We start from the raw sequence: 27,627 nt of genomic DNA, 5'->3' as shown, positions 1-27,627 counted from the left end.
ACCATATCAATGTCAAAGCACATTATTCAAAACTTTCTAATAGTTCTTCCAACTTTCTTGACCAGAAATTGGCTCTTCCATAGACACCATTATATTATGTATTCTTTTAGGTACTTTTCTAAACATTAGGGAACCAAACAGATTACATTTAATATAGAACTGCCAGAAACAGATTTTTTTTACTTGAAGAAAGCATACACAAACAAGTTCAACCAAAATGAAAAAAAAAAAAAATCAAAATCTGTGAAGGTTACGCCTATCGCAAGGCCACAAGTTGCAATAAAATTTCTATGTAGCCAATCAGAATCCATTTTGACATTTTGTCAAACTTTTTACATAGGCCGCAGTTAATAGGGTTTAGGGTCAAAGAGAAATATTCGGTACACAAACAAATATTGCCCCATGAATAAAGGACTTGAAATCTTGAACTAAAATTCCCTGACTGTGAGCTTTCCAGAATCCTCTCTGTGTTTTTTCCCTGAGCGCTGTGGTAAAACCACTTTCCATCTGTTTCCCGTTTCTGCCAAGCTGAGGTTTTCCTCTGATATTAACCTCTGCAGTGCCAAAATGAATAACATGCCCAGGATCAATGCATCCAGAGTGTTATAAAAAGCTGCAATTTGCAGATATACACTCACTGGACACAAAAAAAGCTGCATATAAAGATTCTTTATGCAACAGGACCTAAAAGTCAGAAGTTTCTAGAATACTATATATAGGTATACTTAAGGCACTATTAAAACCTAGCCTTAAGAGGAACTCCTCCCCCCATGTGTTTTTTTTCTCCCTCTTACCTTTTTCGCTGGTGTTATACAGTTCACATTTTCATTCAGTCCAGCGTCGTCCTGCTATGCTCTAACACACACTGGGTCCCAAGTCACCATTTTTGTTTCTAATGTCATTGGGAGCTGGCTGTCTCTTTCTGGCTCAAGCAGTCATCCCCATGATGATGGGCAACCAGGTCTATCCTCAGATAGTTGCTGTATGGGACCTCAAGCATCACGGGGTATGTGACATGCATCCTGAGAGCGGAGGAGACATCATTCTCACCTAAGTGCAAATGGTGGCGGGTAGGAGGGCTGGATTGAAAATAAGAAATAGAGCACTAAACCCCCAAAAATTGGGGTCATTTTTGATGGGGGGGGGGTTCAATGATACCTAGTGCATCTAGTGAGTGAATTTGAGATGGGGAAGTTTGTTTTCAGTGTGAAGTTTCGTTTTAGGGTAACTATATGTCCCCCAACCCTCCTCAGTTGTCCTCTTTTTGGTTTAATGTATAGACATTTATAAATAAATGTCCTATTTAACTTTCAGAAGTGTTATATTGCACAAAACATTCATTGTTTTCAAATACTAGAATGAAGAAAAAAGTACCAGCAGATGTAGTGAATTATTTTTTTGATTTTGATACTAAGGCTGGCCATACATGTTCAATTTTTTTGTATAATTTTCCTTTACATTTGCCTTAAACTATATAGTGCAAGAGCCTGCATAACTGGATACATTTAAAAGTTGTTTAGTATGGTAGACGCCTCAAAGGTCAGCAGGTAAGGAAAGGAAACGGGGTAGAGTTATCACATCACTTCAGCTGCCTACAGAACAATTTCATGGTTTTAAAAGAAGACAACCTCTGTTTATAATTTTCTAATTTCTATACATAGTCTACATTTGCCCAGGTTTGTGACAGGTTCACTTTAAATCTACGTCTGAAAATATCTTCAAAAGGTTAGATATTATGAAGAGGTATTAAACAATGGGAATCAGTGACAGTTTTCATCTATGAAGCAAAGATACTAATATCCATCCTCCAGTCTGGAGTTACCCATCACCTCATGAAATGGTCTCAGTGACTATCCAAGTTGCCCCACCTACAGACTTCTTTTTTCAGTTATTAACCTACTAGCAACATGAGCTTCTGGTTCTTGTGGGCAACAAACATTGCTGTAGTCATAACATTATATAGCATTTACTACCATTCTTGAAATGTATTAAACAAGGGGAATCTGTGACAGTTTGCAACTATGGAGAGAGTTCAACTTTATTCATTCTCCACTCTGGTTGGCTCTCCAATGACTCATCATCTCACACATGTAATAGTCTTAATGACTATCCATGTTGCCCAACTTACAGCCTACTTTTTTTCAATTATGTACCTACTAGCAACATTAGTAGTTGTAGGCAACAAACACTGCAGTAGACACAACGTTATACAGTATTTACTACCATCTTTGAAATCATATAGAGATAATGAAATGCGAAGCAGGAGCATAATGGGTAAATTAGGACGTCATCCATGCCACACCTGCCACATACTAATGAAATTATTCTTTAGTCCCAGGTCTCCAATTCTGAAGGCTAAACACCACACCATATGCCAGGCCCTGCGGGTGATAATATGTGCTGTAGAAGCAGTACTGGTAAAGGAATTAAAGAGTTAAGCCATGCAGTTGAACAATGGCCAGAGTGTCCAGCTCAGAGGCTTCCTTGGGAAAATCCCACTATTTCAATTTGCATTCCACTCTTCTCCAGAATAGAACAAAAGATTTATCAACCAAGGCTTAAGAGGAAGATCATAAAAACAAATCTTTGAATAGTTGGGACCAAATTACTACAAGATTGTGGTCCAGTTCTTAAATCCTTCTCTTTACTGGTTAGTAAATGGTAAGACACTAAAATAAAACTTGTTCATTACCAGTTAAGGACATACAGAAAATAAGTGGGCTCAACCGTCACGCCCTATATCGACTCTTATGCCCCGTACACACGGTCGGATTTTCTGTTGGAAAATGTGTGATAGGACCTTGTTATCGGAAATTCCCACCGTGTGTAGGCTCTATCACACATTTTCCATCGGAATTTCCGACACACAAAGTTTGAGAGCTTGCTATAAAATTTTCCGACAACAAAATCTGTTGTCGGAAATTCCGATCGTGTGTACACAAATCCGATGGACAAAGTGCCACACATGCTCAGAATAAATTAGGAGACAAAAGCTATTGGCTACTGCCCCGTTTATAGTCCCGACGTACGTGTTTTAAGTCACCGCGTTCAGAACGATCGGATTTTTCCGACAACTTTGTGTGACTGTGTGTATGCAAGACAAGTTTGAGCCAACATCCGTCGGAAAAAATCCATGGATTTTGTTGTTGGAATGTCCGATCAATGTCCGACCGTGTGTACAGGGCATTAGAATGCTGGTGCCATGGCAAGGCTCCTGTTAACCCACAAACTAAAGTCCAACATACAAGAAGCGGGAACTTCACTGCGGATCCTTATTTGCCTTTATTATTTTAAAAGGACAATAAATCCATATATGTTCAATGTGCTAATGCGTTTTGGCCATTAAGGCCTTAATCATAGCTCATAATTTGTTTTAATGGCAGAAACCTGTTAGCACCTTGGCCATGTATGCACTTATAAGTCTTCCAAAATAATAAGCTTTTGATATGGCTCTGCAGCGGAGTAATGGCTTTTTGTATGTTGCATCACCAATTAAGCCTGTCAAGCCTGTCATGCTATCTAAACTACTATACCCATCTTTGTGGTCCTTCTGAGTGTCCCGGGACCCCCAGAACCTGATGTGCCCAATATGGAATGAACACCCTATTAATGTATAAATATCTTCAGGATGAAACCCCCTGTCCAGTAGCGCTAAAGACAACATGAGGAATTCCAAATTTCATGGAGCCGCTGTCTCTAAGCCCTGGTTTGCTAATAAAAAAAAAATTGCAACACTGAGCTGGTTTTTGCAATCAGAAGATCAAGGACTGGACTGTTACCATTAGTAACTGGAACTCTTAAGGTAAGTACAGAGATTTAGGGTTCATTGTTACATTTCAAATTGCTTGGGTTAAGGTTAAAGTGTGGCAAAAACCTTTTTTTTTTCTTTACTTTTTGTGCAGGAGCTGTCAATAAAGTTTGCGGGAAGGGCGGTCAGAATTTCCTTCACTTCCTGTCCAGATGAACGTTCTCACTAGGATGGGAAGTGGGAGAAAAATGTAAAAAGTCACAGATAGCAAAAGAAACTGAGGTTCCAACCCCTCCTTACTCTACTCAAAGTGTTTTTATTAAGCTCTGGATAGTGTGTTGAGGGGTTAAAACTGTCAGGTTTTTTTTATTGATGTCTTAGGCTGGTTATCCACGGGTTGAATCTTGGCCTGTTCGGCAGGAACCGGCCTGAGATTCAAACCGTTAATGGGCAGGCTGAATGTGTCAAGTTGATCGATCAACTTGGGTACAACCCGCCTGCCGGATTCTCTTATGATTATCGCTAGCGATTGCAATAGCCGCTAGCGATAATAACTGTCTTCTCCCAGTGGGGATGGCTTCAGCTGCCCTCCCGGACAATGGCCCGGCAGGTAGGATTCCCCCATCAACACTGATCAACACTGTCTGTGTTGATGGGGGAATCGAGCAAATTTCTTTTCTGCAACCCGTGGTTATAGGAAAAAAATTCTCTCTGAGCAAAATCCCAAATGTTGCCACCAAAACGGGAATAGATTGGAAATCCTCTAATTTGGACATTTGTTCACCGTGACAACTGTGTAAGAGGGGAGTTCTCTCACATTGGAAAGATATTCTCTTGCTTCCTGTTGAGTCTACAGGACAGGTGGTGAAGGATAATTCTAATGAGGCTTATTTTAAACCCCATTACCCCCATTTTTTTCAAAGTAAAAAGAACGTCTTTGCTTTAGATATATAGCACTTTAAAGCACAGGTTGATGTCATGGAAGAAAGATTCAATAGAGAAGTATAGGAATCTATTTTTTTAATCATAATTACCTTGCTGGATGCAGCATATTTCCGAAGCTGCATCTGTCCCCTGCTGGCTCCAACACTTAGAACCTAGCGATCAAACACCACTGATCGCTCGGTTCTCAGAGCACCCTGAGCAAAGAGCTGGTGACTGTCAGTCATGGGCTTTCCCTCACTGGAGTGCCGGGCTGTGGAGAGGGCGAGAGTGGCCAACTCAGGCACTTAGCGGCTTGCTGAGAGGCTGAGATGGGTGCCAGTCCAGGCATGTAGGCAGATCCCGACCATATGGTCGCGGTCTTGCCTGAGCCTGGGCTGGCTCTGTGACGCAGCAGATCCACAGGAGAAGTACAGCCAAACGAGATTTGGCTGTACTTCTCCTTTAAGGGTCAAGATTAGGGTTAGGGATAAGAAATATGTAAGAAGGGGCTAAAGTGACATTTGAATCTGCCCAAGCTCTGTGGTTGGCACTAAAACATAATGTACCGTATTTTGCATGCAAGAGCCACATTCTCAAGCACTGACAGATGCAAATCCCTTGATAAATGAGAGGTTGCAGAAATCATACAAACTTAAATGTACTATTTTTTTAATTTGCAACTTCTTAAGTTGCACATAGTACTTAATCTGCTCAGTACCTCTTACAAATAAAACCCGTCTTCGCCCCTTTAAAAATACATAGTTATCTCCACAGTTTCTATGGTGCACATCGTAATTTCACAATTAAATATGTTTTCTAACAAAGTGCAAAATTTACAAAGCCGGCAAGGACACTTGTTTTTATAAACGATTGGTAAAGTTTTTTCTATAGACATACAATGGAACTTGTAGAGTTTGTGACCCTACATAAAAGAAGTTTGCAAGGATAAATGACCTCCTCAGAGCCAACTTATGTGTGAAGTGTAATCATGCACAGTTTTGTTGGGTGAAGGACTAATTGAAACACAAAAAAAAAAAGAAGTCCAACCCTCCCTCCTCCTCATATGTCTGTTATACACAGGAGTCAAGGACAACAGCTGATGCTGTGACAGTCACCTGCAACCATAGGGGAGGTCAAAATGCAATGCTAATTTCCTTAAGAGACAATGGAAACAGATGAGCGTTGGTGACTGGGATTAGGAGTAGCACAGGCTGCACCTGGTGTTAGTAGCGAGGGGGAGGCACAGCGCACATCTGTTACTAGACAATAGCAAAGTGCTTTTCCACCTCCTCCTCACTCTTTCTGCACATGGGTTTATCTTGGGCTCAGCTGATCCAGAAATGCAACAAGTTGGAGTGAATTTTTATTTTTTTTCCTGGACACTAGTGGCGCACCAAGCACCCTTTGGGGAAAAAAAACATTAATTACACAGAGTGCCAAGTAGTTAACCTTTCACATTTAATCACCAGCTATACAGTATAATTCAACTGCACAACAAGAATATATGAATATAATATATTATAACATATAATGATCAATCTTCATACAAAAGAATTGTTTTAGGTATTAATAAAAATTAAGATATTTAACAAAAATATATGATACCCATCTCATAATCTTTTAAATCGGAACCCAAATGATCTATACTCAGACAAAAAAAGGTTAAAAAGCACATAGAAGAAGAAAAATAAATGGGGCAGACTCCTTTGTCTTTTTTCTGCCATCACTCTTCTATATTTCCTAAATGTATTCACTCTCGGACCCCCACGGATTTTTTTGTCAAAGTGAAAAAGCATTATCGTTGACCAAATTGGCCCACACATTCGCCAAGTCAAGTTGCAGTAGACGCTGTACATGGTTTGATGGGGAATCTGGGAGTCTAATGCCGCGTACACACGATCGGAATTTCGGCCAGCGATGAGAATTTCTCGCCGGAAAATGCGACCCTGTGGATGCTCCATCGGTCTTTTGCTGGCCGAATTCCAGCCAGCAAAAGATTGATAGCATGCTCTTAATTTTTCGGTCGGGAAAAGTTCCTATCCGAAAATGCGATCGTCTGTGGCAATTCCGACACGCAAAATCCCTACACATGCTCGGAAACAATTCGACGCATGCTCGGAAGCATTGAACTTCATTTTCTCGGCACGTCGTAGTGTTGTATGTCATCGCATTCTTGACGGTTGTAATTTCAGCGAACTTTTGCGTGACCACGTGTATGCAAGGCAAACTTGAGCAGAATCCCGTCGGAAAAGCCATCATATCTTTTTCCGACGAGAAAAACGATCGTGTGTACGGGGCATTACAGTGTTTTGTAGTACTGTGAATGTTACAACTGCTGTCGCTGGTACATTTTGGACATTCAACTCTTTCAAATGGGAAATTAATTGATCAATGATTCTCCACTGAGTCCTAAGGAAGACTTGCCACGTTTCTGCTCCCCCTACGTCCTGCACACTCAACCATACAGCCGATGCACTGCACTGCCACCCTATCATGTCACCCTTTTTTTTGAGAATTGGGTGAATACTACCGCTTTAAGCGTGCTTTCGATGCTGCTTTTCTCCTGCAAGGTATGAACCAGGTCTTAGTAATGAGCCCCTTTCCTTACCCATGTAAAAACGCTACAAACATATAACGTAAAAAAAAAAATCCTGGCTTCCAGCCTCTTTGCCTTAGTGCCAGTGAAGTCACTCATTCCAGTGGGATCCTGGGAAAGCTAAAAATCCCAAATCTCATGAGAATGCACCTCTAATGTTTTTTATTTTTAATTATTCATAATATTTGAGTAGTGTTTTTAATTGGTGGTGGGGGCCTACTAAATAGCGCCAGCTCAATTTTGATGAGAAATCCCACTTAGGACACCTTGATAAATAGGATTTACTGTCCAATCTAAGTTTAGCTCATAGCTTATAATGCATCAGTGTGTTTATTAAAAACCAAACATACATTATACACTATGACGACAACTCTAAAGAATATGAAGATTTAACAGTACCATTTCCCATGACCTGAAAAGTTTCAATTTATTATTGACTTCATTATTTACCATAAGATGTGGCAGGCCAAGTTTATGTTGGCTTCTAGGTCCTTGCTCTCCCCGGAACTAATGCTAACTGCAAAAGAATGTTTTATGCAATCATAACTGACACCAGTCACAGCCAAGCAAAAATGTAGATATCACCATTTTCCTTTTTTGTTAATGGACAGAAAGGGTGGATCAAAATGTCACTGCTAAAATTAATTTATGCTCATTTGTCCATCATTTTTTGGCTAAAAAAATAATGTCCTAATTTCAACAAACTCCGCTAAGTTTACATAGTATCATTAGCAAGAGGCTAGAGTAGGGTTTCTCCACCAGGGTTCCTCCAGAGCAGCCTTTTTCAACCTTTTCAACACAGAGGAACCCTTAAAATAACTTTCAGGTCTCATGGAATCCCTGCTAAAAATGACTATATCTACAACTCATGATACATTAGTGTTAGGCCTAACATGATGGTCAGCTCCTTACATTTGTGGTCATTGGGAAGAATTACCCCATTACAGATAGCTAAAAAGATCAATGTGTCAGTGGAAGAAATTTCTCATTGCTCAAGGAAGCTCTAGCAACCTTTGGAGGAACCCTAGTGTTCAATGGAACCCTGGTTAAGAAACCCTGCTCCAGAGTTTGCTAGGGGTTCCTTGAGCAATGAGCGATTTCTGCTTCTCAGATAAGTTCCCACTGACACCATTGATCTTTTTAGCTATCTGTAAGGAGGTAATATTCTTCCCAATGACTACAAGCATAAGGAGTATTCTTCCCACTTACTATCACACTAATGTATCATGAGTTTTAGATATTGTTTATAGCAGGGGTTCCCTGAGATTGGAACGTTATTTCAAGGGTTCCTCTGTGTTCAAAAGGTTGAGAAAGGGTGAGCTAGAGCAGTGGTCTCCAAACTGCAGCCCACAGGATGGATGTGGCCCTTTGCTTGCCTTTATTCAGCCCTTGAGGCACCATTCCATCCACTGACACCAATGGTGGGGCACCATTCCTCCCACTGACACCACTGATGGGGCATAATTCCTCCCACTGACACCAGTGATGGGGCACCATTTCTCACGCAGACACGAATGACAGGGCTCTATTCCTACCATGGGTACCAACCAAAGGACACAATTTCTCCCACTACTAAAACCAATGATGGGGCAGTGTTTAATCCCACTAACATCAAGGTGTTTTCTATATCCACTGGCCACAGTCTGGCCCCCCCTAAAACCCCCTAAAACCTGAATGACAGTTAACTGGCCCTTTACTTAGAAAGTTTGGCGACCCCTGAGATACAGTATCACTTACGTATTCTTATTAGCAAAAAGCTTGACTGTAATTTAAGTACCATCATTCGCAAGAAGCTTTTGCTACCTTAATAATAATGTGTGGCTTTGTTTTGTACATATTCTTATTAAAAGGATAATGCCACCCAAAAACTCCCTTAATTTGGGTCAGGTCCTTGGAAACAACTGCTGGCTGTCGTTGACTGTCTACTGAATTCTATGATAATTTGTCTATACAAAAAAAAAAAAAAAAAAAAAGACTAGACAGAATGATAGGTGGCAACAGAGTACAAGCTACACAAGCATACAAAAAAATACATATATATGTACGTATATAAATTTTAAGATAGATAGATATTTTAATACATTATATATATATATATATATATATATATATATATATATATATATATATAGATGAAAGACATGTGTTTGTCAGAAAATGTGCAGCCCCTTGGCTTGTAAACCTTTATATGCATGAAGATTTGAAGTAAAAGAATTTTAACTGAAACTGAGATTGCTTCTCCAATATTTTGAGATTGTATGTGTATATGTGTATATATATATATATATATATATATATATATTTATATATTTATACACACATACACACACATACATATACACACACATACAGTACATACACATAGTTTATTTATTATTGGTACTTGGATAGTGCTGTAAATTTACGCAATGCTTTACATATATATTATACATTCACCTCATTATACATAGATACAAACCTACGCAGAATGTAATAAATGCGTTTACAAATACGTATACAAATATATGAATATTACATATTAATATATAAATGTATACCTTAAAATACACATGTATTTAGCATGCAAGGGTTCATACGTCTCATTCTAGTATAGCATTGCATATGTAATAACCACTATACACATTAAGGTTTAGAAGTTAATGTTAGGGGTCACGTATAAAAAGAATAGAGCCGCCAGTTTCTCCATGGCCCAGCACTAGCCCATTTTACTCCCCTGTACCATCCTCTTAACATTCCTGACAGTTATTTCCAATAGCAGGCAAGGCAGATGACAAGGCATGCAATAACAAAGTGTATGTATATATATATATATATATATATATATATATATATATATATATATATATATATATATTTTTTTTTTTTTTTTACTAATTATGGTTATCCTAATAACCCATTTTAAGAAGTCTGCAGTGGGGACAGGGGTGTTGATCCATTCAAGGACACAAGAGGGGAGTGCGCTGAAATGCAAGCCACTTACCGTCTGGGATCTGCCAGCTTGGAATTTTAAATAGGATTTTTTTTTTCTTGGGCTGAATGGAGTGGGATAGCCCTCCGCCCCTGCGTGTGTTTAACACATCTGTGATGCCTCAGTGTGTTGGAAGAAGCAGGACTGTGCTGGCGCAGATGGACTGCAGATGTGTTGTCAAACTGAATTATCCCCCCCACCCCTTCCTCTCCTCCTGGAGGAGAGACACCCCCTCCTCCTGACTATAGCTGCCTGGCGCTCTCCTACTCTCCAGCTCTGTTACTAGGGCTTCCTGCATGTCTATGTCACTAGATATACACCTACTGCTGGCTCAGAGCCAATAGAACTGGAAGTCCTTAATGTACCCAGGGCTTGTGCATGGCTGGGTGCACCAGCGGGGACGTCGCCGAGCCAAGAGGGATGCACAGAGGGGTGGGAGAGAGAAGGCCGCAAGACTGCCTTTCCTTGTACAGCTTGGAAAATATTGATTTGTCTGAAGCGATAAAGATATCCATACACGGGGAGAAATTTTAGACCTTATGTGACAATAAGGCGGACGCATGACTGTTCTTTTAAAGGGACTTTGTCATTAAGTAGTACACCTATGTGAGAAGGGGCCCTGATAGACATTGGGGTTGATTTACTAAAACTGGAGAGTGCAAAATCTAGTGCAGTTCTCCATAGAAACCAATCAGCTTCCATTTTTTTTTGACAAAGTCAAAAGTGTTAATAAACCCACGACAGTAAAAATCAGTGTGTACATGCAGTAAAGCATGCTTGTTATACTAATTGTGGAACCTAAGGGGTTAATTCCCTGTATTGTGTAAAAAGGCTGTTTGAGCCTGTCTACCCTGATCCTCCGCTGTCTCCAACCCATCTCCTGATAGAACAGAGCCTTGGAGGCAAGCTGCACATGCTCAGTTTGGTGTGTATTGCAAGAGTGTTTTTTTTTTTTTTTTTCTAGGGAGGGTGCATGTGATCAGCACAGGGGCAATCAGTACTGTCCAGACAGAGGGTCGGGGGGTCTGCAGCCTCATAGGACAATCAGGGGAGAATGAAAACTCCTCCTACAAGCTTTAACCAGACACTGATAGAAGTCACAAGACTGCTATACACTGCTGATGAGAAAAGGTATCTAGCAGTTTATATTTATTAAAACTTTTGCATTTCCATGTTCTGTGCACTATGGGAGATCAGATAAAAGTTAATACAGGGACCTGGGTTTATTAACACTTTAATTGAACAAGCTGAAGTTAGAAGCTGATTGGCTACCATGGATAGCTGAACCAGATTTTGCACTCTAGTTCAAGTAAATCAACCCCTTTGTCCAATTCACAAAACACATACTAGTTCCAGGACAGTGGATAGGGTCAGCTCCATTATCTTGGATTGGTATTTGACAGCAGCATAGTGTTGCACTGTGTTAGCCGTCGACATTAGCCAATAAATGGTATCGCCGTAAACTCAAATTTCTACTTTTGGGTTTGCATTTGAAACATGAAATGATATTGCTGTTTCCCTTGAATTTATAAAGGAAACCTAAAGCAAACCTATATATTTTTAATTGAGATATATACTGAAAAGGTTACCTTCAGCAAAAACTACATGACCAAACAATCAGGAGATAGACCGATAATGACAAAGCTTCAAAGCTGGGGTCCCCACAGCAATTTCTGTAGGTTGATAACTCCATCCATCAAATAAACAGGTCAACAGAGAGGAACAGGCTAGAGCTAGACCAAGCTTGACTTTGTATGAAAAGTCAAAATTTGCATATAACTTTAAAGCGGTAAAGACTCATATTCAATGTAAAATAATGCCCCCCCCCCTTCAGGTCTGAGTCATAATGACCTAGCATCTACTGCATATTAGTACATTATGACAGATTTACCTACAAACAGAGCCCTCCAGGGCTGCACTGTCATGGCGCCCCGGCGCTTCACCTGGTCTTCCTCCCGAGTTCGGAATCTTTGGCCGCTTGAATGGCCGGGCAGTGGTGACGCACAGGAGTCACATCGCCGTGGCACGCAGAGTGGGCTGTAAATGTGGTCTGAGCTGAGCAGGTAGGGCTCAGATCACATTACCCGCTGACAGGCAGAGGGGAGATTTATGACAGAAGAGACCTCTAGGGTCTCTTCTGTTATAAAAGCCCTGCCTATCAGCAGATTGTGTTTTTCGCAAGTTTACTACTACTTTAACTGTCTATAATTGGATCTGCTGGTCATAATATTTTTTATTTTTCTCTGAAGGTAACTTGTGTTTGAGCACTTTTTAGTCATATGCTTAGCTTGAATTGCGCAGGTATATATCAGGTTTAGCCTAGGTTCACATTGCTGCGGATTTGAAACCGTAACAATTTCAAGCTGGCAATGCATTCCGACTTCCGGGGCGATTTCACAGACATCTGTGCGGGTTCCTGCACAGATGTCTATACAAATTGCCTCCCGAAGTTGCCAAAAGTAGTACAGAAACTACTTTTGGGAATCCGCAAAATTGGCGCCACACCGACTTGGACGGTGCCATTGCCGGCAATAGCCGCCGATTTGGCATGCGATTTGATAGGTCAAATCATACCAATGTGAACCTAGGCTCACACTACTGGGAGAATGTTGGCCAACTACCTACACACCCCAAGGTTCTTCACTGTTCTACACATGCAGGTTAAAAATGTTGGAACAGGAAGGAGTCATCCCCAAACTATTCCCACAAAGTTGGGAGCATGAAATTGTCCAACATGTCTTGGTATGCTGACGCCTTAAGTGCTCCCTTCACTGAAACGAAAGGGCCAAGCCCAACACCTGAAAAACAACCCCATACCATAATCCCCCCTCCAACAAAATTATTTGGACCAGTGCACAAAGCAAGGGGGCGTGGCCTGGTTGGAGTCCAGGCTGAGGTTGCCACTTTCACACCAATCCTAGGGACCACGTGGATGTGCGGTTACAGGGACCCTCCCTTTTGTCTTAAGGTGCAGCAGGAGCTTTGACAAGCTCCATCCTGCCAGCACTCCCAGTGGCGAATGCTTGAGCATTTGAAACACCCCGTTTAGAGAGCCTGAGCGGCACAAGAAGTTGTAACAGGTCGATTGAGACCTGAAGATGTCAGCAACTGGGCGGGGAGATCCGGGACGACGCATCACTGGATCCAAGGTGAGTATAGCTCTGCTTTAAGCTGCCTTTACACCAGTAGAATTTCGCTCACAAAATTTTTCAGTAGATTTGTTTGATTTCCTAATAGTTAATCAAATGGGGTCAAATGGGCGATCGATGGATAAGGAGATAAAATGTTTCTAGAACTAACAAAATTCTAACTGTAAATATGGTTTTCGTTAAGGAACTTTTTGTAATGTGCATCACACAGCATCACATGGCACTGGCATGGGTATTCATTTGGAATTTGTCAAGTCCAAAATGGTTCTATTGAATGCTCTAGCAAATGATTTTTCAGGCTGCTCTCATTAAACAACACACCCTGGAAAGGGAACCCTGGGTAGAAACCAAACTTTAAAAAAGGAATAGGAGCGCCACACCAATGATTGTAGAATCCAAGCTGTTTTTAATTATTTCATATTAAATTTGTTTTGGGGATTCAGGCATTCCCTCTTCATCAGGGCTTGAGAGCTGTGCAGGCTTGAAATGATAGGACTCAGTGGAAAATGTCAGGAGTTATGGTGTTTATTGCATTCAATCAGAACAGTAACTCAATTGCTAGTGGCATAGCTATTTTCTTATGATCATTGGAGCGGCAATCCTACAACTTATCACCTTCGTAGAAACTCTCATGGAATAAATAAAAACAACTTCTGCAGGAACCTAGAAGTACCTACACATAACTGCATTCTCATGCAGAACCTTGCTGTTACCTGGTACTGCCAAATGTCAGGCCGATCTGACAGGCATCAGTAGGAGGGGCAGGCATAGCTCTAACTTCCTAGATCAGCCTTTCTCAACCAGGGTTCCATTGAATCCTAGGGTGTCTCTACAGCAGTGGTTGTCAACTTATAAACCTCAAATGCAGCTCCTGACATCACCAAAGGGCTGCATATAATGTTCAATATATGTAATGCTTGAGAGGACAGTCAGAAACTGTAGACCTAACAGAGTAAATGAGGGTCAGAGAGTGTGACCATGCTACATATTTGATGGGGTATATGCTGCAGAAGACAATATGAAACTGGGAACATGTTACTAGTTGAAATCATTGCTACCCTAATCAATGTTCCCACTACAAACTGCTGAGGTCCGAGGGCCATACATCACATACCAAAAGGCCCTGGGCTGCAGGTTGGACATCAGGTCCCTACAGGCAGCTAATGGTTCCTTCAGCAATTAGCAATTTCTATGCTCAGATAAGTAACCACTGAAACAATAATCTTTTTAGCTGTAAATGTGGAATTCTTCCAAAACTAAACACCAATGTACTGGATATTATTCCCACTGACCACGTAGAACGTAGGTGGAACTTCTCCACTTGCCACCAGTATAAGAGGACACTCCATCTTACTGAAAGGGCAAAAAGTGTCTTCTCCACTGACCACCAGTGTCAGATGGGTCTTCTCCAGTCATCACCAACGTGGGGGGCACTTATCCGCTTGCCACAAGTATAAGAGGACACTTTATCTCATTGTAAGGGTAAAGACTGTCTTCTCCACTGACCACTAGTGTAAGATGGGTCTTCTCCATGGACCACCAAAATGAGGGCACGCTAGTAATTTCACTGTCTGCTTTCCTTTTGTAAGCATTATTATTATCATCATCACTTTAAATAATTTTGTTGTGTAGAGCACCCAAGGGTATCAAGTGCTGTAAGCATTCCACATTCCTTATACTTTAATTTATTCTTATATATCAACCTACTGTTCTTGCTAATGCCGCATGGGCTATAGAAATGGTAATTATTAGCAGGAGTTGCCTGAAACCTGAAGTTGTTTTCAAGGGTTCTTCCATGTTAAAAAAGGTAAGAAAGGCTGTCCTAGGTGAATTAGTATTTACATAAAAGAGCACCCCAAGTCTCAAAATCCTGACATGATATGGAATACATCTGCAAAATTACGAATAATTTGGAAGGTATAACGTTATCTGTGTATTTAGCGGTTTGCCTGAAGTTTAGCTTTAAATACTGCACCACAAGGTATACTTTACTTGAAATATGTCTGAAATGTAAAGTAAAGAAGGCTTTCGCCCAACAAGCTAGCAGGCCACAGTGGTGAACATGTAGGCAGAGCTGTCATCCATTTCTAGTAACCTCCTAGCGATCCGTAGACCATGGCACACGCGGCAATGTGGTCTGCGCCAATATTAAGCTCACAAGGAAATTATGATGTCACCGAGCCACGAGCAACAAAGTGATCCCATATGACTTCCTCCTACTTGCCATCTCCATCTGGAATCTGATGTTTAACCCCCTCTAATCCCTCTCCCAAGCTAGGCTGGACTTGTCCCAAGAAATACATTCTGGCAAGGTAATTTGACCGAGAATTATTCTCCTGTGACTAGCGATACACTTTTTACAGTCTGCAGAAAGCTTTCAATTGTGCTGAATGCACAGCTGCAGTCATGTCACCTCTATGTATGTTGGATCCGAATAGAACCAAGCAGTCTGCAGTTATGTCACTAGCATAACAAACCTAGGAAAGTTATGTAATGAAACAAAGAAGTTTAGTATGACAGGTGCTGCCCTGTGTTATGTTTTCACTGTTTAAAACGTATTTAAACCCAAAATAAAAAATGTAGTATATTGCACTTACCAGTGCATAGATGTGATGGCTGCCTTAGTTTTTTTAGGCTTTTTTCCTTATTTTCACCTAGTGATCCTGCCAGTAACACACTCCATTTCTTAGGGTGGCTACAAACATTCCTTTACTGCATCTATGGAGTAGCAGCACAATCACCCTTCTGTGGAGAAGATTATGTTAGATTGACTAGTACAGGCTCCAAACTTTTCAGTACAAGAGCCACATTGTATTGTAGCTCCCTTGTCTTAAACTGGGGCTACTATGTCAATTAAATTTTTGGCTGGGCTGTAGTTAGCTCAGACTGATTGTATAGTTTTTCACCTGGTTTTTGGTTTCAAGCTTAAGTTGGCTTGAGATTTTCTCACTGTCGCCAGTAGATGTCACTGGTATCACTAGTCATAGTATGAGATTTCACAAACAAAACTAAGTTATGAAAATTTATATTTTCTTCAGTCAATCCAGTAGGAGAGTTATTCCACTGGTACATGCTGGGGGAAGATATAAATATTTGGAATAGGCCATGTGCTCACTCTCTTCCCCTGGGCTGAGGCCTGGGAAGGTGATGCTGTGACGGAGCTCTGCTGTTAGGCCCCATAGCCTGGTTTGGGGCCTAACGTGTGAAGCTGTCCTGCCGGGTCTGGAGGAAGCTGTGCCCAGGAGGAGACCCCTTACTGGAGAGAGCCAGGAAGAAGGCTGGTCTCTCAAAAGGGCCTGGTTTCTCACTTGGAGGATACACTGAAATTTGGGAACGTGCTGACAGTGTTGCCAGGTTGGCTTAAAGGTTCTGACACTGTGAAGCTGGACTTTGACCTGGCGAGTGATCCGCTACGGTATCTGGGACCCCTAACCCTCACCTCTTAACCATTCTGCAATAAAACTTTAACCTCCTTTTGTACAGTGGCCAGGTGGGCCTTTCCTCGTTCTGAGTAGATGTTCAGGAATGTCCTCAGAACGAGTGCCCCCGAGGCTGCGCTGCAGCGCGATCCTGTGATGGCTGTGACAAATATGACTGGTGCCCAATATCCTTTCTCGGACCCATATTTTGCCCATGGACTCAATCCTGAGGTGAAATTCTAGCGGCCCCTGGCCTCTTGAGGTGCTATGCTGCCTTTGGGGTGTCAGAAGGGTGTTACAGTATATTTTCCAAATTTTCGTGGGGCCAAGAACCTCAACATTATAAATGAACGTTTGAAATTTAAATAGATAAGTTTTACTTGGGAGTTTTTTGTAATCAGCATGATATGATTCAGAATAGAGAAGAGCTTCAGTAAAACAAAGCAAAGATATTGCAAATAAACTTAATAAACTTGAACCCATCAGTGTCCCTCCTTATATCAAAGTCCCCACCAAAGTTCCCCTCTTACATCAGAGTCCCTATCAAAGTGCCCTCTTACTTCAGAGGGCCGGATAAAATGTTGCAGTGGGCCAAATTTGGCCCTTGGGCTGCAGTTTGGAGTCCCCTGGGCTAGTAGAATTGGATGGACTCTACATAAGTGACTAACAAATGAAAGCTGAGCTCCAGTTAACACTTTTTAAGCTGCATATCTCTACCTTCACCTACCTTCGACCTGAACTCAAAAAAGTGAAGATTTGCTATGTTATAGGGAACGTCTAATTTTTTCTTCACTTCCCATAACCAAAAGAGGAAGTAAAAGGAAATCCCTCCAAAGTGAGGGACTCCTTGGTTGTCACTAGAACTAGTGTCCACAACCCAAAATTTGGGATTTTCTTTCACTCAGAGATAATGGTAAACAGGACAAATAGAGAGGGTGAATCTCTCTAACGGGGGCCACAGATGGCAATAAAAACTGACAGGTGTTCTAATCCCTCTCCACCAGGGCTTTTTTTCTCAGATAATAGGTGCAGGAACACCCCCTTCTGAGTCACTTCTTGTCTTCGCCACCTACCCACCCCCGGGCACTGATCCTTGGTTCCACCTCCTACCCACCTCCCAGTAGCACCCCTTTTAGAGAATACAGAGCCAAATATCTTTTTGTGGTGCTAAGTAATTTGTATGGCATTTGTTAATGATAACAAAAAAAGTAGTAAAATAGATGCCCTGCAGGAAAAGATCCCCCCCCCCCCCAAGCAACAATAGATTTGCTAAGAAACAATAGACCCCCCCAGCAACAATGGACCCCGACAACAAAATACCACCCCAGCAGCAACAAAAGATCTGCAAGCAGCCAGCATCAATAGACACTCCAGCAGCTAGCAACAACAGACCCCTCAATCAACAGTAGATCTTGCCACCTTTTCTTCAAGCCAAACCCAAACAATTTAACGGGCCTGGGTCACCTTTGGGTGCCCCAAGGAGAGTAGTAATTTGATACGCATAGCGTGCCTCAGTGAATGGTGGGTGTGGCCAGATTACTCTTCCTGACATCATCACCCAGAACTCCAGTGATGCCAAAGTTGCCACCAGATGTCTGCTGCAGCTCTTGGACGGCAACAGATTTGTGTGTGACTATCAAAGTTCTTGGGGAGCCACAGCCTGCTCTGAATTCAATAATGTGTCCGGGTTTCGGTCCGCCTGAAACCTGGACACATGATTCACAAACCGAACTGTCCGGGTGAATCTCGTACAGGTGGCAACCCTAGATCCACCACCAGCAACTATAGACCTCTCAAGCAACAATAGACCAGCCACCCCCCTCTTAGCAGGGAGCATTTAGGCTCTATTCACACCTAGGCGATTTGAATCGCGGGCGGAAACGCCACGATTCTGCCCATAGTCCCAAATCACTGCAAAACGTGGCGTGCATTTGCGATGCCATCACTTCTTAATGGCACTCCAATCACGCTGCGATTGTCATGTGATAAACGTGCTGCAATTGTGGCAAATCACAACGGACCTTCTTTCAAGCAACAGCGTTGCGTGTTGCGATTCGCCGCGATTGCAACATGATTTATCAAGTGACAATCACGGCAAAATCATGCCATTAAAAAGTAATGGCATTGCAAACCTGTCCAGCGTTTTGCTGTGATTTGGAATCGTGGGCAGAATCGCGGCTATTCTGGCCTCGATTCAAATTGCCTAGGTGTGAATGAAGCCTAACAGACTCTCCAGCACACCTCAGCTCCCCTTGCCATTACATACATTCAATGCTGGAGGTACATGAACTGCGTTCCCCCACATTCCTGCTGAAAAAAAAGCCCCGCTCTCCACTCTATTCAGCACGTGCCGAAAATGTGACACTTCCATCGGTTGTGCTCTCAACCAAACTGTCAAACCATCCAATGGCTGGTGTCATAACTGATCACATTTGCAGCATCATGGCAGTTGTAGATTAAACAGAGGCAAAGATGGCAGCTTCCTTGGCTGAAAAAAAAAGGGGGGTTTACTTACACTTTAAGTTAGTTATATCTTAAGAAATTGAAAGAGTCGGGCAGGAAAAAGTTGGCTGCAGCCAATCAGCTACAGTCATTGTACGGGTATTCTGAACATTTTAGTGTGGATGGGGGAATCTATGGGTTTCTCTCATTCAGCCCAGCGGGTATGGCCCACGTTTGTTTTCCTCTCGTACAATGTCACCATTGTGTTATAGGATATCACTTTGCTATTCTTGACTCTAAACACATGGAGTTTTGGTCTACAGCAGCTTGATAAGTCTGATCTCCCACGACTGAGCGCAGAATCTACCACCCGTAATTGTTGGGCCTGCAGGAGGGAGCAGAGAGTGAGGTCTGCCTGCATTCCACAAGTCCGGCCTATGGCTCCAGGAAGTCTGATGGGGCCTGAGCTGCTTGGAGCTATTCATTTCACAAGGAAGTGAGACACCCACCACCTCTATTACACAGCATGTCATTACAGCATAGCCTGGAGGGCCGAGGAGGGGGAGGGGGGTCCTCCAACATGTGGACTGGACTTTGTATCAGCATGGACTCATTGGTTTCTTCTAAACTTCATAAAGTGCCTTTCCATGTGTGTAAACAAAGATGTCATTCCACCAGAGAAAAATAACTGCCTCAAATTGAGCTTAGGAATGTTTTGCTGCGTGCAGAAGCGATCCATAATTAATAAGCGGTACGATATTACAAATAAGAAGTGCTCTATGCTCTTCATCGCTAAAAGGGAGAGCGGTAGCGGCTGGGATGGCTGATAAATATCAGGGGATTGATCAGTTAAGGGGGTGATGAAAAAGGCGGTGCAGGAGAGACACATGTTCTGGATTATCTGAGGACAATTTGATAGAGGACAGTAGAATCTCAAATGTCCCTCCTCCGATCGTGCTACAGATGGCCACACGCCAGAAAAAATGTATATATATATATATATATACACACACACACATAAAAAAATTAAAGGAACACTTTGAAAACACATCAGATCTCAATGGGGAAAAATATCATGTTGGATATCTACCGTATTTATCGGCGTATAACACGCACTTTTTTCCCCTTAAAATCAGGGGAAAATCGCGGGTGCGTGTTATACGCCGATCCCCTGCGATCCTGACCTGTCAGAATTAAAAAATCGCTGACCGCGATTTGAAAATGGCGCCGCCGGCGCCGAAATACACAGTGCCGGTCCTCGGCTCTTCTCGGCGGCTTTCGGTTTCACTCGAGCGCCGCCCGAACCTAGCCGAGTATACTCGGCTAGTTTCGGATAGCTCCGCTCACCGTCCGAGTGGAACCGAAAGTAAACGAGAGCCGCCGAGAAGAGCCGAGGACCGGCTCTGTGTATTTCGGCGCCGCCGGCGCCATTTTCAAATCGCGGTCGGCAATTTTGAAGCTCACAGGCTTCAGCAAGGCTGGACTGGGGCAAGGCTGGACTGGGGCAAGGTTGGACTGGACACTGGGGAAGGCTGCACTGACATGGCTGCACTAGCAAGGCTGCACTGACATGGCTGCACTGACATGGCTGCACTAGCAAGGCTGCACTGACATGGCTGCACTGACATGGCTGCACTAGCAAGGCTGCACTGACATGGCTGCACTGGCAAGGCTGCACTGGCAAGGCTGCACTGACATGGCTGCACTGGCAAGGCTGCACTGGCAAGGCTGCACTGACATGGCTGCACTGGCAAGGCTGCACTGACATGGCTGCACTGACATGGCTGCACTGGGCAAGGCTGGACTGGGGCAAGGCTGCACTGAGAAGGCTGCAATGATGGGCATTTAAATGTAAGTTTTTTTCCCTTCAACTTCCCTCCTAAAAGTTTTTTTTCCTTAAAATTCCCTCCTAAATTGTTATACGCCGGTGCGTGTTATACGCCGATAAATACGGTATACAGATATGGACTGGGCATCGTGGTAGGAACGAAAAGATGCCACATCGTTTGATTGTCATTTAAATTATCAACCTACAGAGGGCTGAATTCAAAGACACCCGAAAATCAAAGTGAAAAAATGATGCCGTAGGCTAGTCCATTTTGCTAAAATTTCATTGCAGCGACTCAGTACTCAGTAGTTTGTATGGCCCCCACATGCTTGTATGCATGCCTGACAATGTCAGGGCATGCTCCTAATGAGATGATGGATGGTACCCTGGGATATTTCCTCCCAGATCTAGACCAGGGCAACACTGAGCTCCTGAACAGACTGAGGTGCAACCTGGCGGCGTTGGATGGACCGAAACATAATGTCCCAGAGGTGTTCTATTGGCTTTAGGTCAGAAGAGCATGAAGGCTATTCAATGGTATAAATTCCTTCATCCTCCAGGAACTTGCTGCATACTCTTGCCACCTGAAGCCAGGCATTGTTGTGCACCAGGAGGAACACAGGACCCACTGCACCAGGACAATGGGTCCAAGGATTTCATCCTGATACCTAATGGCAGTCAGGGTGCCATTGTCTAGCCTGTAGAGGTCGGTGCGTCCCTCCATGGATATGCCTCCCCAAACCATCACTGACCGACCACCAAACCGGTCATGCTAAACAATGTTACAGGTACCATAACGTTCTCCACAGCTTCTCCAGACTCTTTCAAGTCTGTCACATATCCTCAGGGTGAACCTGCTCTCATCTGTGAAAATCACAGGGCGCCAGGCAGACCTGCCAATTCTGGTGTTCAATGGCAAATGCCAATCAAGCTCCACGGTGCTGGGCAGTGAGCACAGGGCCCACCAGAGGACATTCAGCCCTCATGAAGTCTGTTTCTGATTGTTTGGTCAGAGACATTCACACCAGTGGCCTGCTGGAGGTAATTTTGTAGGGCTCTGGCAGTGCTCATCCTGTTCCTCCTTGCACAAAGGAGCCGATACCGGTCCTGCTGATGGGTTAAGGACCTTCTACGGCCCTGTCCAGCTCTCCTAGAGTAACTGCCTGTCTCCTGGAATCTCCTCCATGCTCTTGAGACTATGCTTGGAGACACAGCAAACCTTCTGGCAATGGCACGCATTAATGTGCCATCCTGGAGGAGTTGGACTGCCTGTGCAACCTCTATAGGGTCCAGGTATCGCCTCATGCTAGTAGTGACTCAAGTAGTGACACTGACCCTAGCCGAATGCAAAACTAGTGAAAAAGAGTCAGAAAAGATGAGTATGGAAAAAAATGTCAGTGGCCTCCATCTGTAAAACCATTCCTGTTTTGGAGGTTGTCTCATTGTTGCCCATCTAGTGCACCTGTTTTCATTTCATTAACACCAAAGCAGCTGAAGGCCCAAAAATATACAAAAAATGCTCAGGTGTGAATGCAGGTGTTTGCTCAGTACACTATATCATAAGCAAATTCCATGATTTTTTCTTTCATAAAATAACTATTCTGCCTTTCACTTTTCAGGGTTACATTGTTTTTTTTGTGTGCATTGTGTATCATAAACAATGGGTTTGGGTTTTTACATCATAAAATGCTATTTTCACCTTTTTTTCCCTCCTCTTTAGCCACTTCCTGTGTATACTGTATGTATATACTTGCTCCAAGTTTGGTTGTAGTTCATTGTGTTTGACTGGCTTCCTGATGGTGACAATGATGGACCATACCTGAATGTTGGCATAACCACTTGTGATCTCAATTAGTGGTGCATGTGACGGGGTGACAACAAAGAAGGCTGGAGGTAATCAGAACCACCTTTAAACTATATATATATATATATATATATATATATATATATATATATATATATATATATATATATATATATATATATATATATATACACACATACATACATATATCTATATATAGATTTTTTTTGCATTTCAATGATTCTGAACTTCTCCAACCATTTTTAACCACTTCCTGTCTATATACACTTGTTCCAACTTTGGTTGTCCCTCATTGCTTTGGACTGGCTTCCTGATGGTGACAGTAATGGACCACGCCTGAAGGCTGGCATTACCACGTTAATTTCAGCCAGCGGTGCATGTGATGGGGTGACATCAAAGAAGGCTGGAGGAGAGCATAACTGCCTTTTTTTGTTTTGTTTTTTGCATTTCAATGGTTCTGATCTTCAACCATTTTTAGCCACTTTCTGTCTATATACACTTGCTCCAACATTGGTTGTACTTAATTGCTTTGGACTGGCTTCCTAATGGTGACAGTAATGAACCATGCCTGTGGGTTGGCACAACCACTTGTGATCTCAATCAGGGGAAATGTGATGGGGCAACAACAGAGAAGGCTAGAGGAGATCAGAATCACTGAGGTGCCAGCAAAAAAATTAAATTAAATAAAAATCAGAAACAATATCTTTCAGATTTACCACTTGTAGCCAGCAGGTCTTGTACCTGATACTGCTGATCACAGTTTCTGCTGAGTCATTTATTACTCTATTGTGAATAGTCTGAGCAATTGAAAAGGAACCCTTAAAAAAAATAAACGTATTCAGTTGCACGGAGTAAAAACACTATATCTACAGTTTACTCTTTTTAAGCCATCAAGTCTTAATTATGAAAGAAAAGGTTGTTCGGAATCTGTAAGTGGAGGACGTGGTGCTTTTAAATCTGTAGAATAAAACAAAAAGGCGTCCTTTTGTTTGAACCATTTACATGGAGAGAAGATCATTACAAGTGTTATGCATTCATACCACCTCAATCAAGTGATCCTGGAGTGCTTTTTATTACAAAGTAGCTTGTCTAGCAATTATAGAGGTTATACTGTATCACTTTTTAAAGTGGAACCATACATGGCTGACATGATAGCCCTCCCACATAGCTGCTCTATAGGGAAATGTTACAATGCAGTAGGAGAGATTTGGAGGATTACATTTTGGCTGTCAGATTAAGTTTTTCCCCAAATTAAAGGGTTAGTTCACCTTTATCTAAAAAATGTCTATACAGATAAGGGACACCTGTAGATAAAAACAAACTGGGCAGCTTTTAATAAAGTTGGATAATGCCCTTGCTATAGGTATAGGACAATTACAGTGCCTTGAAAAACTATTCATACCCCTTGAAATTTTTTCCACATTTTGTCATGTTAAAACCAAAAACGTAAATGTATATTATTGGGATTTTATGTGAAAGACCAACACAAAGTGGCACATAATTGTGGAGTGGAAGGAAAATGATAAATGGTTTTCAATTTTTTTTACAAATAAATATCTGAAAAGTGTGGCATGCATTTGTATTCAGCCCCCTTTACTCTAACTAAAATCTAGTAGAACCAGTTGCCTTCAGAAGTCACCTAATTAGCAAATAGAGTCCACCTGTGTGTAATTTAATCTCAGTACAAATACAGCTGTTCTGTGAAACCCTCAGAGGTTTGTTAGAGAACCTTAGTGAACAAACAGCATTCTGAAGGCCAAGGAGCATACCAGACAGGTCAGAGATAAAGTTGTGGAGAAGTTTAAAGCAGGGTTAGCTTATGAAAAAAATATCCCAAGCTTTTAACATCTCACAGAGCACTGTCCAATCCATCATCCAAAAATGGAAAGAGTATGGCACAACTTCAAACCTACCAAGACATGGCCGTCCACCTAAACTGACAGGCCGGGCAAGGAGAACATTAATCAGAGAAGCAGCCAAGAGGCCCATGGTAACTCTGGAGGAGCTGCAAAGATCCACAGCTCAGGAGGAGAATCTGTCCACAGGACAACTATTAGTTGTGCACACCACAAATCTGGCCTTTATGGAGGAGTGGCAAGAAGAAAGCCATTGTTGAAAGAAAGACATAAGTCCCATTTTCAGTCTGCGAGAAGCCATGTGAGAGACACAGCAAACATGTGGAAGAAGGTGCTCTGGTAAGATGAGACCAAAATTGAACTTCTTGGCCTAAAAGCAAAACGCTATGTGTGGCGAAAAATTAACACTGCACATCACCCTAAACACAACATCCCCACTGTGAAACATGGTGGTGGCAGCATTATGTTGTGGGAATGCTCTTCTTCAGCAGGGACAGGGAAGCTGGTCAGAGTTGATGGGAAGTTGGATGGAGCCAGATACAGGGCAATCTTAGAAGAAAACCTGTTAGAGTCTGTAAAAGACTTGAGACTGGAGTGGAGGTTCATCTTCCAACAGGACAACGACCCTAAACATACAGCCAGAGCTACAATGGAATGGTTTAGATCAAAGCATATTCATGTGTTAGAATGGTCCAGTCAAAGTCCAGATCTAAATCCAGATGAGAATCTGTGGCAAGACTTGAAAATTGCTGTTCACAGACGCTCTCCATCCAATCTGAAGAGCTTGAGCTATTTTGCAAAGAAGAATGGGCAAAAATGTCACTTTCTAAATGTGCAAATCTGGTAGAGACATCCCCTAAAAAACTTGCATCTGTAATTGCAGTGAAAGGTGGTTCTACAAAGTATTGACTCAGGGGGGCTGAATACAAATGCACGCCACACTTTTCAGATATTTATTTGTAAAAAATTTGCAAAACAATTTATCATTTTCCTTCCACTTCACAATTATGTGCCACGTTGTGTTGGTCTATCACATAAAATCACAATAAAACACAATTACGTTTTTGGTTGTAACATGACAAAATGTGGAAAATTTCAAGGGGCACAAATACTTTTTCAAGGCACTGTATGCATCTCACAAAGCCTGGCTGAAAAACTCCTAGAGATGACATCATGCCATCCTGCCCTGTTGCTAGGACGTTGCTAAGTCACTACTTGCCATTACTTACACTGCCCCATCATCACAGGAGCAAGCTCTTGAAACCCAACACATGTGTGGTCCACTATCTCCTCCTTCGCAGCATTGCTGAGCTCAGAGCTACTGTGATGCGGGGAAAAGAGCACATGCGTGGGGGTTTGATTCGGCTGGGAGTAGCTTAGTAATGTCCTAGCAACAAGGCAGGACAGAATGATGTCATCTCTAGTAGTGATTCAGACAGGCTTTAGGAAGTACATAAATAGCCTACATTTATAACAGGGGCATTATAGGATATTGGTCAAGCTGCACAGTTTGCTTTTATCTATAGTCACCCCTTACCTGTATAGACAGTTTTTTGTTAAAGGTGAACTAAAGCCTATTTTCGGGAAAAATCAAATGCAACCTGGCTGAAGCAGAGCTTTAAACATTGACAACATATCTGTGAAAATCCAAAAATGTTTGGTGGTATCTAGGCTCCAGCTTTAATGAAACAGTTAAAGAGATAGAACACTCCAGTCAAAACTGAAAATCAGATCTTGATGGAGCATCACCGACCTGCTTGGGACTTCAGTTTTTCCATCCAGGCTTTACTGTAGCGCTCCAGTCCAACCCACTCCCTTTTTTCTCTCTTTGCTGATCTGAGAACCCCTGTTGAAGAATTTGCAAAGGCCCCCTGCAGGATCCTTAAGAGTTCTTTCAGACGGGCAGCCAAGGGGCAGTAAAATCAAGCAGCTAAACCACGGTTTTACCACCCTTCCAGCCGAATTGCATCAAAACAGCCAAACAAGGCTGTGCACTTCACAACTGTGATGCTTTGCTTCATGGTCATGGAATTTTTAACTCAGGCTGCAGAGATGGACAGGCAGTACCACCAGAATCCCCCAATTATATTAGGATCCCCTCCCCTTATATCATTGTCCCCATCAGAGTTCCCCCTTACATCAGGGTCCCCATCACAGTCCCTCCTTCCAATAAGGTCCCCATTAGAGTCCCCTCCTTACATCAGGGTTCACATTACAGTCTCCTCTTTTATCAGCGTCCCCCTTGCCACTTTAAGGTTTACAGAGTTGCTGTACCAGCAGGGCAGGAGCTTGGAGGCAGAGCAGGTCTGGAAAGAGGAAGGTCTGTCTTTCTCTGAATACAGGGGCAAGCACGTCATTGGTTACAAGATGCCAGGGGGTGGAAACATGGAGACCAAAGGCAGTCCCTGCTGAGCTAAATCCTCAGCCTGAACACATTGAGAATACACCACTGACCCTAGCTGTGGGCCAGGTTAAATCTTGAATGAAGCCAGATGTGGCTTGCGGCCGTAGTCTGGAGACCTCTGGGTCTTAAACTCATTAAAGCTACAGTGAATATAAAAAATCTACACACCCCTGTTAAAATGTCAGGTTTTTGTGATGTAAAAAAAATGAGACAAAGATAAATAATTTCAAAACCTTTTCCACCTTTAATGTGACCTATAAACTGTACAACTCATTGGAACAACAATCTGAAATATTTTAGGGGGGGAATTAAAATTAAAAAAACTAAAATAATGTGGTTGCATAAGTGTGCACACCCTCTTAATAACTGGGGATGTAGCTGTGTTCAGAATTAAGAAATCACATTCAAACTTATGTTAAATAGGAGTCAGTACACACCCGCCATCATTTAAAGCGCCCAAATAAAGCT

The 27,627-nt window shown here is 42.3% G+C and overlaps 1 protein-coding gene across 5 annotated transcripts in view; it reads right to left on the bottom strand.

Annotated features, from left to right (window-relative positions):
• Window positions 1–27,627, bottom strand: part of CBFA2T2 (CBFA2/RUNX1 partner transcriptional co-repressor 2) — a 78,186-nt gene that overhangs the window by 31,896 nt on the left and 18,663 nt on the right. The window contains exon 1 of one of the 5 annotated variants that reach the window (XM_073606345.1): window positions 10,249–10,463. The exons of 3 other annotated variants lie outside the window; for them this stretch is intronic. The gene's annotated coding sequence lies outside the window, so the exon portion shown is untranslated. Of the gene's footprint in view, window positions 1–10,248; window positions 10,464–27,627 lie in introns of those variants that run through there. One more of the 5 variants, XM_073606347.1, reaches the window with a different exon arrangement.

The sequence above is a fragment of the Aquarana catesbeiana genome, linkage group LG12, assembly GCF_042186555.1.
Source record: "Aquarana catesbeiana isolate 2022-GZ linkage group LG12, ASM4218655v1, whole genome shotgun sequence".
Lineage (NCBI taxonomy): Eukaryota > Metazoa > Chordata > Amphibia > Anura > Ranidae > Aquarana > Aquarana catesbeiana.
Note: the sequence above shows the minus strand (reverse complement) of the source record. Positions and strands in the feature narration are given on the sequence as shown.